Source organism: Cavia porcellus, unplaced genomic scaffold (genome assembly GCF_034190915.1).
Source record: "Cavia porcellus strain 051 isolate PalLab524CR breed Dunkin Hartley unplaced genomic scaffold, mCavPor4.1 scaffold_6, whole genome shotgun sequence".
In the NCBI taxonomy this organism is placed as follows: domain Eukaryota; kingdom Metazoa; phylum Chordata; class Mammalia; order Rodentia; family Caviidae; genus Cavia; species Cavia porcellus.
The window spans coordinates 38,875,377-38,887,393 of record NW_026947489.1 but is presented as its reverse complement, the minus strand read 5'-3'; the positions used below and the strand labels follow the sequence as shown (position 1 = coordinate 38,887,393).

The 12,017-nt window shown below is 45.5% G+C and overlaps 1 long non-coding RNA gene across 1 annotated transcript; it reads right to left on the bottom strand.

Annotated features, from left to right (window-relative positions):
- Positions 1 to 926: 926 nt before the first annotated feature.
- On the bottom strand, positions 927 to 11,744 carry LOC134476421 (uncharacterized). Its single transcript, XR_010048038.1, has 2 exons — positions 10,298 to 11,744; positions 927 to 9,388 (listed from the first exon to the last, which is right to left on the bottom strand). It is a non-coding gene; the product is annotated as an uncharacterized LOC134476421 (long non-coding RNA).
- Between the last annotated feature and the right edge of the window lie 273 nt (positions 11,745 to 12,017).

Here is a 12,017-nt window from a genome sequence, read left to right as displayed (position 1 = left end):
TTACTCTCTCCTCCCTGCAGAAGGGGAGCAAACTCAGGAGGCTCTGCCCAGAAGCTCACCAGTTCCTTAGATCCACAACTCATTGTCCAGAGCTAACACGCCAGCTCCCCATGCAACCAGAAGGGGGCAGAAGAGAGCAATCCTACTTGGAAGTAGGAGACCTGGAACTATGGGATTAGAAGCTTGAGGTCTGCCACAAATTCCTGGGAGGGCAGGTTATGTCCTGGGACACACTGGTGTCACCTGCCCATTCACCCCTGGCGATCTCACCTGTCTTTCTTCTCTCCTCCCTTTGTCTCTTAGTCTCTCAATCCTTCTTTCTCTGCTTGCTTTTTGTGGAACTGGGAATTTAGGGCCTTTGCACTGAACTACCTTTCTCATCCTTTTATAGTTGTTTTTTTTTTTTTTTTTTTTTTTTTTTTTTTTTGTGTTGTTGTTGTTATTTTGAGGCAAGATGTAACAGTCACTAAGTTACTCAGGCTGGCCTTGAACTTTTGATTTTCCAGACTCAGCCCCCCAAGTAGCTGGGAGTACAGCCATGCCCCATTATACCAATTTTATTTGTTCTTTCTATGCCTTTTTGTTAGTTTAAAAACCTGGGTCAAGCTGGCTGTGGTGGCATACACTTGTAATTCCAGCACTCAAGAGGCTGAGGCAGGAGGATCATTGTGAGTTTGAGGCCAGCCTGGTGTACATAGTTGAACTCAAGGCAGCCTGGACTACACAGCAAGACCTTGTCTTAACAAACAAAACAAAACAAAAAAAAAAAAAGGAAAAAGAAAAGAAAAAAGAATCTGGGTCAAATCTGGGCATGATGGTGGACAGCATTAATTCCCACTATTCAGGAGGCTGAGCTAAGAGGGTTATGAGTTGACCTCAGCCTGTTCAACTTAAGTGCGATGGCAAACAGAAACGAAAATGACACCTAGGATTTGGAGGCAGATTTATTTTATGTTGACAGGCACTGAATGGAATTATTCCCAAAATATCAGGCCCTGATCGCTGATGCCTAGGGCTTATATGGGATAAGCAAGCAGGAACTACAGAGGCAGGATGGCTTGTCAACTGGGGACTGGCTCTTACAACATATATCATAAAGACCACCTATGCATTGCAGTAACTACAAAAGTAACAAGAACTTTAACCAGAACTATTACCTGGGGAACGAATGAACTGAAGTATACTGGCTGGGGTGAGGGCATCTTCTGCTATGTTTTCTTCCTCTTTTAGTTTCAACAGCAAATCTTTGCCGGGCAAATTATATGTGATCATCTGAGACAGGGCCCAACTAGTAGCAGTAACATTAGGATTTTCAGTGATCCTGGGATGGGCCCTAGCCAAGGCCCTCAAGACTGAAAGTTTCCCACCAGAACTTTGTGGTTTGTTTCGCTTATAGGGTTTCTCCCTAAGTTGACTCTGACAAGGGATTGAAGGAGTTAATCTGATCTAAGAGAGTATCCAACACGCCTTGGATGCTCATCCAATCTTTATCAATTGTGAGGGCCTTACTGGTTATTTTTTATTCTCTCATCCATAGAACTATGGATCAATCATCCATAGGGCTTCATCCATAGAACTAAGGTCAATCATCCATAGAACTAAGGCAAAAAACCACAGCTAGTGGGGGGCAGGGAAGCAAGGACTGGTGTAAGCAGCCTGAAAAGACACAAAAATTAAGGATAATAGATATGGAGCAATCCTATAAATGGTATCCTCAGGCTTCAGCCCTGCATGGACTGGTCAGTGTCCAGAATGGCCAGAGCAGACCTTTGAGTGCACCATCTCTTTAGAGTCAGTTGTCTGGTCCAGATAAATTCTCCAGTGAATTTAAGGCTGGATTTCTGAAACTTGTAGAGGTAATTAATATAAACCTGGGTTATATGTGTGTGTAGGAGTGTTAGGTATAGCTAGTGGCAGGACCCTATAAACTGTTACCTTTTCAGTGCAGATAGAGAATGTCTTAGGCCAACCTAAGTAACTACAAATGAGCATTAACAGATACTTTTAACCCCTGTAAGGTTTTACTTTTGTGTAATCTGTCTATATATCTTCAAATGGGGAAAGTCCACTATATTGAATGAGATCAGGGCCAGTGACACAGATGCTGAAGCTTGAGCTGGCTGCAGGGGTGCGGGTGTCAGCGCTGCAGCTTGAGCTTGCAAAAATGGTGTGGGCAGGTCTGGCTCTGATCTCCTGGGAGAACTGGGTAAATAAAGTTTTTCCACCTGGGGTTGATGTTTCAGTCAGTTGGACATCTGGAGGGGGCTTACAGGTACAGGTTTGGTGGTGTTGGTGGCAGGTTTCCGAACAGCAGCAGGAAGCAGTAGCAGGAGAGCTTTGGCCAAAATAACTTTGTCCAAGGTAAATATCTAGCCTGCTGGACTTTATTCCTAACAGAGCTACTTCCATCTGTAAACAGGGTGTACTCAGCATCTGTAGTAGTCTACAATTGCTCAGGAGGTCCGATGCATATGGCACCTGGACAGTTAGTTCTCAACCTAAGGTGAGATTGTCAGTTTTCTTGATGAGAAGGACAGTGGCTAACGAGCATGGTGGCAAGGACGCGTGGAAGCCCTAAGTGATCAGATCTAAGTATTTGTACAGGTAGGCCACTGGGTGCTCCCAGGAGCTGACATTCTGAGTAAGCATCATTGTTTTTGTGAACTCAAGGATCTAGATTCTACAGAGGCCAGCAGCTTCAAGAAACTTGCAGTTTTTTTCTTTATAACCAGTTTCTACCAGATATTATAGCAGAGCTGTCTTTCAACAGGCAGCTTGAGTATCATTAATGAGAAGTATTTTTTCAAGGAGGAGACAAGTTTTTGAACCATTGGGAGATTGATTCCGGGTCAGTTGCAGACAGGGACTGGCTGACAGGATCCAACTGAAGGCAGAAAAGGCATTCTTTAGGCCCAGGCAGGTGCATCAGTAGGCTGTGGGCGGCAGGAGAGTGAGGAAACCTATATGGAGGGCAATCACGATGGCATTGGCGGTTGGAGACCTTGAGCTGGCTTTACAGGCAGGAGAGGTGTATTTTAGCAATTCGAAAGTCTATTATTTTTTGTCAGGGTACCATGACAGCAAGCAGGAGGGACGGAGAAACAGGTCATCTTGGAGAAAAGGTGCTGATGGCTTGGCTGAATCTGTGTTTAGAGCCTCCATGAAAATAGTGGGAGAGCTTTTAACCCTTTGTGGCAACCGAGTCCAAATGAGTTGCATCTTGTCTCAGAATTTTCCAGTTGAAGGGAGCAACTCACAAGCAGAGGAAAGCATCTTTTAAAACTAGACATGCAGCTGGGGATATAGCTCAGTGGCACAGTGCCTGTGTGGCAAGTACGGGGTTGTGAGTTCAATCCCAGGTACCAAAAAAAAAAAGTCTAATGTATTAAAATGTTACTTAAAACTAGACATGTAAACCAGGTGGGATCTGGAGGTAACCGTCCACAAAGGGTGTAGGGTCAGGAACCACAGCCACAAGATGATGGCTACATTGTTGAAGGCATCTTGCCAGGGTGACTCTATCAGGCTCCTGAACTGCTTTATGTGGCCGAGGAGTGGCAGGAGCATGCTTGGTGGTTAGACCCAGAGGTGAGTCCTGGCTCATACCTCTAGGAGAAGAATTGTAAGAAACAAAAGTAACAGAACTATAACCAGAAGTATCACCTGGGCAGCTAACAAACTGAAGTATACTGGCTGGGGGAGGGGCATCTTCTGCTACATAAGGAGAGCTTGTCTCAAAAATATAGACAATAAATAAAAAGGCTGGTTCTGGTTCTGGAGTGCAGAAGGCTAATACTGTGGTGTCAGTAGGCTCAGGCGCTTCAAGACAGAGCACTCCCTTGCACCTTCCAGCTCTCAGTGACTACGGGACCCTCGGCTACCTTAGCTGTCTTGCTGTGTCAGTCCCATCTCTGCCTCTGTGGCCACTCTGCCTCCTCTTCTGCATGTGTCTGTGTCCCCCTTCATCTCTCAAGAGGACACCTTGCCTTGGACTTTTCCCACTTGGTTAACCCAGGATGGTGGGAGTTAAGGGACATGTTAATGAAACATATGTATGAAGATGTCTTTTTCCAAATACAGCAATATTCATGGGTTTCATTGAGCAGAACATGGCCACCATTGGACCCCATATCCATCAACACCTTATCTGAAGGCTACTGATGGTCATTGTCTAGATCCATTATTTCAGTAAAAAAATGGAGATTTTTTTAACATTGTCATTTCTGCTTTGTTTATTGGTCGATAATCATTTATAAAGACACATTTCCCAGCTGAGTATAATGGCACACACCTATAATCCCAGCTACATGGGAGGCTGAGGCAGGAGGATCACAAATTTGAGACCAGCTTAGACAATTTAATGAGCTACTGTGTCAAAAAAATAAATAAATAAAGGGCTAGGAACATAGCTCAGTTGTAGAGATTTCCTGGGTTTAAGTCCAAGTAGCCTTCTCAAAAGAAAAAATGCCCTCAACAACTCTTATGTTACCCTGACATTTAACCCATTTAGAGATGGTAGGATTAATGCTTCTACTTGTTTTAGGGCTCCCTAAAAGTAGATCTTCTTAGGAATCTGAAGATGCTTGATTTATTTGGGAGGTGATGTTCAGAGTCATTGGAAGAGGACTGGAAAGAACAGAAAATAAAGGAAGCCAATTGAGAGTATGGGAAAAAAGCAGGTGGACAGTGGCGGCCTAATCCTGCTGGGAATCTCTGCTCTCTGTAGAAGCCACCCAGAGAAACCCACCTGACTGCAAAGAAACCAGGGCATGATCTGTCGACTCCCCTTACTGGAGGAATCCTCTAGGACATTAACTCTTCAGCATTCCTGGCTTGTTCTGGAGTCAGACACATTACTGTTGTGCCATGAGGCCTTCCTGGCTTGTTCTGAGCCCAAACATGCCACCCTACACCCAGAAAAAAAGCCCTCAGTAAGAGTCACAGATGACACAATGCACCTGCTCCCTGCAGGGGTGAGTGCTGAAGAGTGTGGGTCACAGCGCTTTGGACTTCCTGAATCCTGTGTGCTTTAGGTTAGTTCAATTTATCGTATCACTGATGCAGCCAAGTAGCAGCAGACTGCAAGTTCTAATTCCTTAAAAGAAGTTTTTATAACGGGATCAAACCACAGTAAATATTCTGTGATTGTTTCATAGGCTGTAACCGTTTCCCTCCCCTCGGCTCCTTCTGTTGCTCTATGGAGCTTTCCTAATAGACAATTTCACTCCTTTCATTACCAAGCTCCTGACAGGCCATGATTGCTATCATGGGCAGGCACATGGGGTGTCCCTGTCACAGAATTCTTTTCTTTGCCTACCAGCCAGTTGGCATGAAGTGCACAAAATGGCTCCATGATCTCTGGCTGTTGCATCTACCACTCCAGGGACCAGGGCTCTGCAGAGCCCAAGTGAATAGGAACTAGAAGCACAAATTCCCAGTGGGATACCAAGATGGTGATGCCTCTATTCCTGCACCCTTGATTTCTAGCCATCTTGGACACAGCACAGTGTAAGAGCTAACTGACTCAAAATATATTCTGTGTTTTGAAGTGTAGGGAGCGGCGTGACAGCCCCATTGCTGCCTCTCCACCTCTCTCTCCTATGGGCACATAATGCGCCTGCCTATATTACCCATAATCTTCTCCTGCTTACGTCACATATCCAGATGTGACGATGACCTATCAGAAACCACCCCATAGCCTCTTCCTGTCCCACCAGCCTGCCCTTGGCCCATAAAAGCTGCAACCATTTTCTGAATAAGCGAGACTTGATTGGACTCCTCAACTTGTCTCCATCTCTCTTTGTCTCCCACCCTGTTTTATTCATCCCCGTCCCCCCTCCAGGTATACCCCATGGATTGATCTGCGGGCCGGATCATTGAAGGAGGACAAGAAAATCCCAGAGGACCTTGCTCCCAAGCTGGTTTTGAATGTGCTGTGAAGAAGCCCTTGTAATGTACCACCAAGCTGTCAGATCCACAGTGATGTAGCACAGTCTCACATCCCCATAGTCACTTTTCTTTCATTGGGCAGTGAATCATTTTGCTTGGAGGTGATAAACTATAAGAAATCTCATGAGAGTAAGCCATTACCTTGTGCCCTAGATTCTGGCCAAAGTACTAGGTCGGAGACAGCAGATCCATATCAGAATATGCACTAATCCCAGAGAGGACCTGTTGCACTTCCCCCCAGACTGAAAGAGGTGCATTATAACCAACAGATGACCAAGTGGCTTGTCTCCTTTGTTGAGGAGCCAGCATGTCTCTGCTGCTGACAGACCACATGCCCAGCATGTAGTAGCTTGGTGAGCCAGATAAGAGAAAGCCCATGCTGGTGAGTCTGCAGAGTCCCCGTATCAACTGCCACAATCACTCTACTCATGGCTATCATGCAAGCCCAGGCTCGGAGCAAGACAAAGGATGGCTGTTGTCTGCTGGAGTTCTTCTGTCCCACTCTGTTCAATGCCTCTTCTGCAGCGAGGGTTCCATAATAGACATGAGATACATGTGCTTTTTCCTATAAATCCATCCATAGACCTTGCCCCAGGCTCCTTTGTTTTCAAATTTCTGTCTTATGCTTTCCTGGCCTCTAACAGGCCACCAAGCCACTGCACTGCCCCAGAGTCCCCTTACTTCCAAATCACCTCTGTCACAGAGAGAAGATCTCCCCAGAAGGATTTTCCCTCATCCTATCTTCCCAGGCCCCCATGGGTGGGATTATGGTACAGCAACAGTCCACATGTAGTCATATCCAGGTACCAGACTCATCCATAACCTGGCCTAGGCTACTTCCTCTCTGCTCATATAGAAACTCCCCAAGAATTCTGGGTGATCTGAGAGAGAACTATGGGTATCTGTTATCGCTTGTGTTTAGATGTCCCCCAAAGCCTCATGTGGTCATAGGTATGGTTTTGCAGAGGTGACTGGATCTATAGTGTGTGACTGATTCATAGTATAATGCTGGGATTAAGGCTATGTGATTACTAAATTACTCCACTGATTGGTTTGGCACTGCTCCAATCCCAGTAACTAGCTACAGAAAAAGGGACAGAAAGTTGCTATCAAGATCTCTCCCTTGTTGCTTTTGCTACCTTGTGGGTATCATGAACTGTTTCTCCTCTGTGATGCTCCTCTGCCATGTGCCAGTCTGCCTTGGAGCCAGCCAAATATGGACTGTGAGCAAAATAAACCTTTTCTCCTTTAAATCTGGGCGTGGGTATTTTTGTCTCATCAAGGAGAGAAAAGTAGCTAATACAGTTCCCTGGAGCCAGATAACATAGGATCTGGGCTACTTGTGAATATGGCTTGTTCATGTCCTCTGAATGCACTCATGCCCCATCACAAACACATCACTTTGTTTTGCTCTGTGCCTGGGTATCCTCAGGACATGGTGGCTTGGAAAATTTCCAGATCTTGATGGCCAGTGAAAGAGTGAAAGGAAGTCAGTAAAAGGCACATAATTGAATAGGCTGTGGCTGTGGGCAAGTGGGGCCCAAAACTGGCAGGAAAGGGGGGGACAGCAGAGAACCTGCAGAAAGTAACTGGGCTGAGGTATTAACTGACTGGTGCCCTCTATCATGGGTGAGTTTCAGCAAGGGGAGCTGACTGTTGGGTGCTCTCACTTGTGTGCACTGAGGCCAGGTATTGTAGTGAGGGCTTGTGAGCAGAAAAATTAGAATCAAGACACAGAATTTATAGTATTATTTTATGGTGGTCACCCAGAATTAAACAAAAGAAAGTGCAGGAAATTTGTCCAGAACACTAGAGACGCAGAATATAAATAGGGCCTGGGTCCCACAGCAATGTCCTGCATGAGTCCAGATGAAGACCTAGAGCCCATGACAATGCCTACTACAAGTCCAACTAGAGGTCTAGAGCCCACAAGAAGGACTCTGCCAGTCTGTTTTATGGATGTGTGCTAGGAAGGTCCAAAGGTCAGCAGTGGAAGCTAGCAAGTTTATGCCAGCAGGATGAAGGAGCTATGCTGGTAGATTGAGGGTTCTACACTGGAGCCAAGAAGTCACACTCATAATAAAGACCAAGACTGTCCTGAAAAGTACCACAGCCATCCTCAATAACCCGGAGGTCCCAAGCTCCTCTGATGATAAGAACAGAAGAGTTCTGCCAGAAAGTGAGCGTGACAAGTTTCTCCTAGAGATTAAGCAGCAAACATCTTCCCCTCCAGAGCAAGGAAGCGATGCTTGATGTAAGGACCAGAGTTTCCCCAAAGTAAACCACAGCCACTCTCACCAACAAGGTCCTGAGCTCCTCTGATGCCAATGGTCAAACTCACACTGGGGAAGCTAGTCATGACAAGCTCCTCCAGGAAAACCAACAGCTCAAACAGCAGCACATAGGAGAACCCACAACGCCTCACTGGTCACTCCGCATCTCTATTTATGCTGGCAACTTACCTCAGGTGGACCATCTATGCTCAGCACCATGATGATTTAATTCAGCTGGCTTTAAATTGACTGCCAGTTTTTGATCCGTAACACCAGGCACTCCTCTGCCAGCAGAAAGACACTCTCAGTCTCTAGCTTGTTGAGATGAGTGTGAAGGGAATATGTGGAGCATCAGTAGAATCTGCTGGACCCTACTGATTTGCAGAATCAGCTACTGGGCCCTATCAATGTCTAAAGGTGACCTGTGATTTTTAAAATTATCATTATGAAATTGTGGGCTTTTTAATATGTTTAATGTCTCCATATCTTACATCATTATTCGTGTTTATTCTGTAATTATTTCATTTAGTCAATGAAAGTTTTCTCAAGTTGACTACTGAGTTGTCAACTACTCAAGTTGACATGACTCTGAGTTTCCCAACTTCCTTGTTCTCACGCATGACAAGCTACCCTGTCCCAGACCTAGAATTTCTCTGAAGAGTCTTTGTCCCTTTTAGTAAGAAATACTAGTTGGGACCACAATTTAGATAGAAAGGGTATTTAACGTTGTTGACTAGTCACTGTTTCTGAACATTGTTAGTAGCAGATCATCAATCATCTAACATCTATATTATAGTACATACACTTTGTGTATATTATATATACATACACTTGTGTATATTTTTATATATATATACTTGTGTATATTATATATATGAATGCATGCTATTATTTCCAATTCAGGCTAAAGATTAGCAATTTTTACTTAACTTTTCTTCTCTTACACTAACAATCTTGATTCTAACACCATTACTGTAATTACTTATTTACCTTATTAGATATTGATTAATAGAACTCTATAATAATACTCAAGATATTAATGCCAACATTAAGACTTATAAAAATAAATCAACCAAGCACAGTGGTACATACCTGTAATCTCAGCTCCTCACTCAAAAGGCTGAGGCAGAAAGATTGCACGTTCAAGGACAGCCTGGACATAGATCCTGCTTCCAAAAAAAGAAAAAGAAAGAAAAGAAAAGAAACATAGAATATAGATATGGAAATATATATGAATATACAGTATATTCAAAGTGCTAAATTTTACGACCACTTGTAAGAAAACTCTTATTGTTTTGCTCCAACCCTATACATCAGAGGGTACATTTGTTTTAGATTTAGGGATTGCTTCACTTTTTTTAATTTAGTCTTCTCCAATTGAATTTTGTACTTTAATTATATAAAACATTCACATAGTTTCAACATCGAAACAAGTTACTCCCACTACTTTACACGGAGGAAAGTGAAGCTCATAGAGATAAGGACTGTTTTGTGTTTTGTTTTGTTTGTTTTTTGAGACTGGATCTTACCATATAGCCCAGGCTGGCCTCAAACTTGTGATCTCCTGCCTCAGCCTCCCAAGTGTTGGAATTATGGGCGTGCATCACCACACATGGCTCAATGTGATGACCTGTGTCTGGATGTCCCCCAAAGGGCGTCATCAGGTCACAGATGGGGCTTTTCAGAGGTGGCTGGATCTAGGGTATGTGATGCTGGGATTAAGGGTATGTGATTACTAAATTAGTCTACTGATTGGTTTGGCATAGTTCTGGATGTAGATAATGGGAAGGCCCACCTTGGATGTGTGTGGCCCTACCCAAAGGGCAGGTGACTTGGAAGGAATAAAAAGGAGAGGCAGGCCATGCTGCTGCTTCTTCCCTCTAGACTTTGCTGCCCTCCTGTCTTCTGCCTGCCATGAACTGTTTCTCCTCTATGATGCCCTCTGCAGTGGCACCTTGCCTTGGAGTCAGTTATAAACTGAAACCACTACAAACTGTGAGCCAAAGTCTTTCCTTCTTTAGCTTTGGGTGTTAGATATTTGTCTCAGCAATAAGAAAAGTAAAACAAGAACTTACCCTGGTACGGCTGAGGAGCAAATGTGTGCTCCTTCCCCACAGAAGCAAGGAGAGGGCTGCAGGGATCTTTCCTGGGACAGATTCTTCTTCAGAAGTAGCATGCACGTGTTTGGGGCCCAGTCCTCCAGTTCCTTCACCTATGTTTTGTGGAGCAGACTGGGATTCCCTGAACACGTGGGCTTGCTTCCCTTTGCAAGGGTCTGACTGACTCAGAGAGACAACAGATCCTGCTCATGTAGTAGGCTCTTTCACAATGTCATGCAGCCTGCAGGTCTGTCCCCATTTTCCTGTCTCTCTATTTTCCCAACCCCAGCCACTGTCAGAGACATTTTTGTCATTCCCCAAAGACTGGGGTGAGGTCCTGTGCTTCCTGGCCCATTCACAAGCTGTCAAAGCTCCCTCTCTGGACATGACTGTGCCAGTGCCAGCAGTGTACCCTCCTCTTCAGTACAGGTCCCGTATCCCTATGGTGTAGGACCCATGTGACTGTGAGACATGTTACACCCACCTACGAGCATGTCTAGGAGTCAAAAAGCACAGGCTTGCCCTGACTGTTGTGGATGGGAGTCCGTGAGGACTGCCTGTGTCTATCGTGGAGGCAGGATGAGGAGGCAGGACTGGGAGGAAGCATCAGCTGGGTCTGGACCTCAGCCTACATGGGAAGAAATGGGGGATGGATGGAAGCAGGAGATTGATTGTTCTCATCCAAAGAGACCGGAAAATCCCCAGGGACTAGGAGGCTGGGAGGCAGCCAGTAGGATGCACATGGAAGAGAGCAGAGCTGCCTGCATTCCCCCACCTCGACCTCATCTTTCTCTTCTGTGGGAGAGATGTCCTGGAAGAACTGCCTAGAAGGCAAGAGACATGTTCACAGTTCTGCCAGTTCCATCCCCTGAGATCACCTCTTGAGGGCTGTGTCCTTGTCCAGCAGACACCTGAGCTTCCCAAAGACATTCAACGTCTGCTACTGAGACAAGCAGTTCTGCATGAAGTCTGGCTTTCATCCTTTCTGCTTCCCTTAGTCCTGTGTGCTTTCTGTCAGTGCTTGGAGTCCCTTTCTGAGATCTGGAGTGACTGCCAGAGAGTGGTCTTGTTCTTATCTTCCATGATACAGTGAACAGAAATGGAGAATTCTGTAATTACAGGTAAAGACACAAGGCTCTGTGATTGTAAAGAAAGTCCCTGGGGGGCTGTTGCTAGTTCAAAGGACGGGTTAGAAATCAGTGCAAATTTTTCCAGCTGGAACTGTTTTGGGAGAAATCATGGGGAGGTGCTTCTGCCTTGAGAATCTCTCAGGAAAGGACTACTCCCAAATGATGAGCCCTCATCCGTTCCCAGAGGAGTGGTCCACAGTCTTCTACCAGGAGACCTGATGTCTATCTGCCCACATATGGATGTCTAGCAAAGGAAAAGAACCAGGTTTGGCCAACAGCAAACCATGGGCCGGCGCGTCCCCTCACCCCCCCCCCACCAACCCCCGGCACTCCCTTGTATGGAAGACAAGCCAGCTTCAGGGGAAATAAGCCACTGCAGACAGTGACTCAAGCTGGGCCTCCGCACTGGGATTCCAGAGTTGTCTTGTTCATGGCAGCAGCTCCTGTCTCACCATGGCTGCTTTCCCAGCAAGAGCATGTCCTCGGAACAGACCGTCTGGCGTTCATCCTCAACCAGATGCTACTGGCCCTGGTCAAGGTTGCACTCCCCCAGAATTTCAGATTGT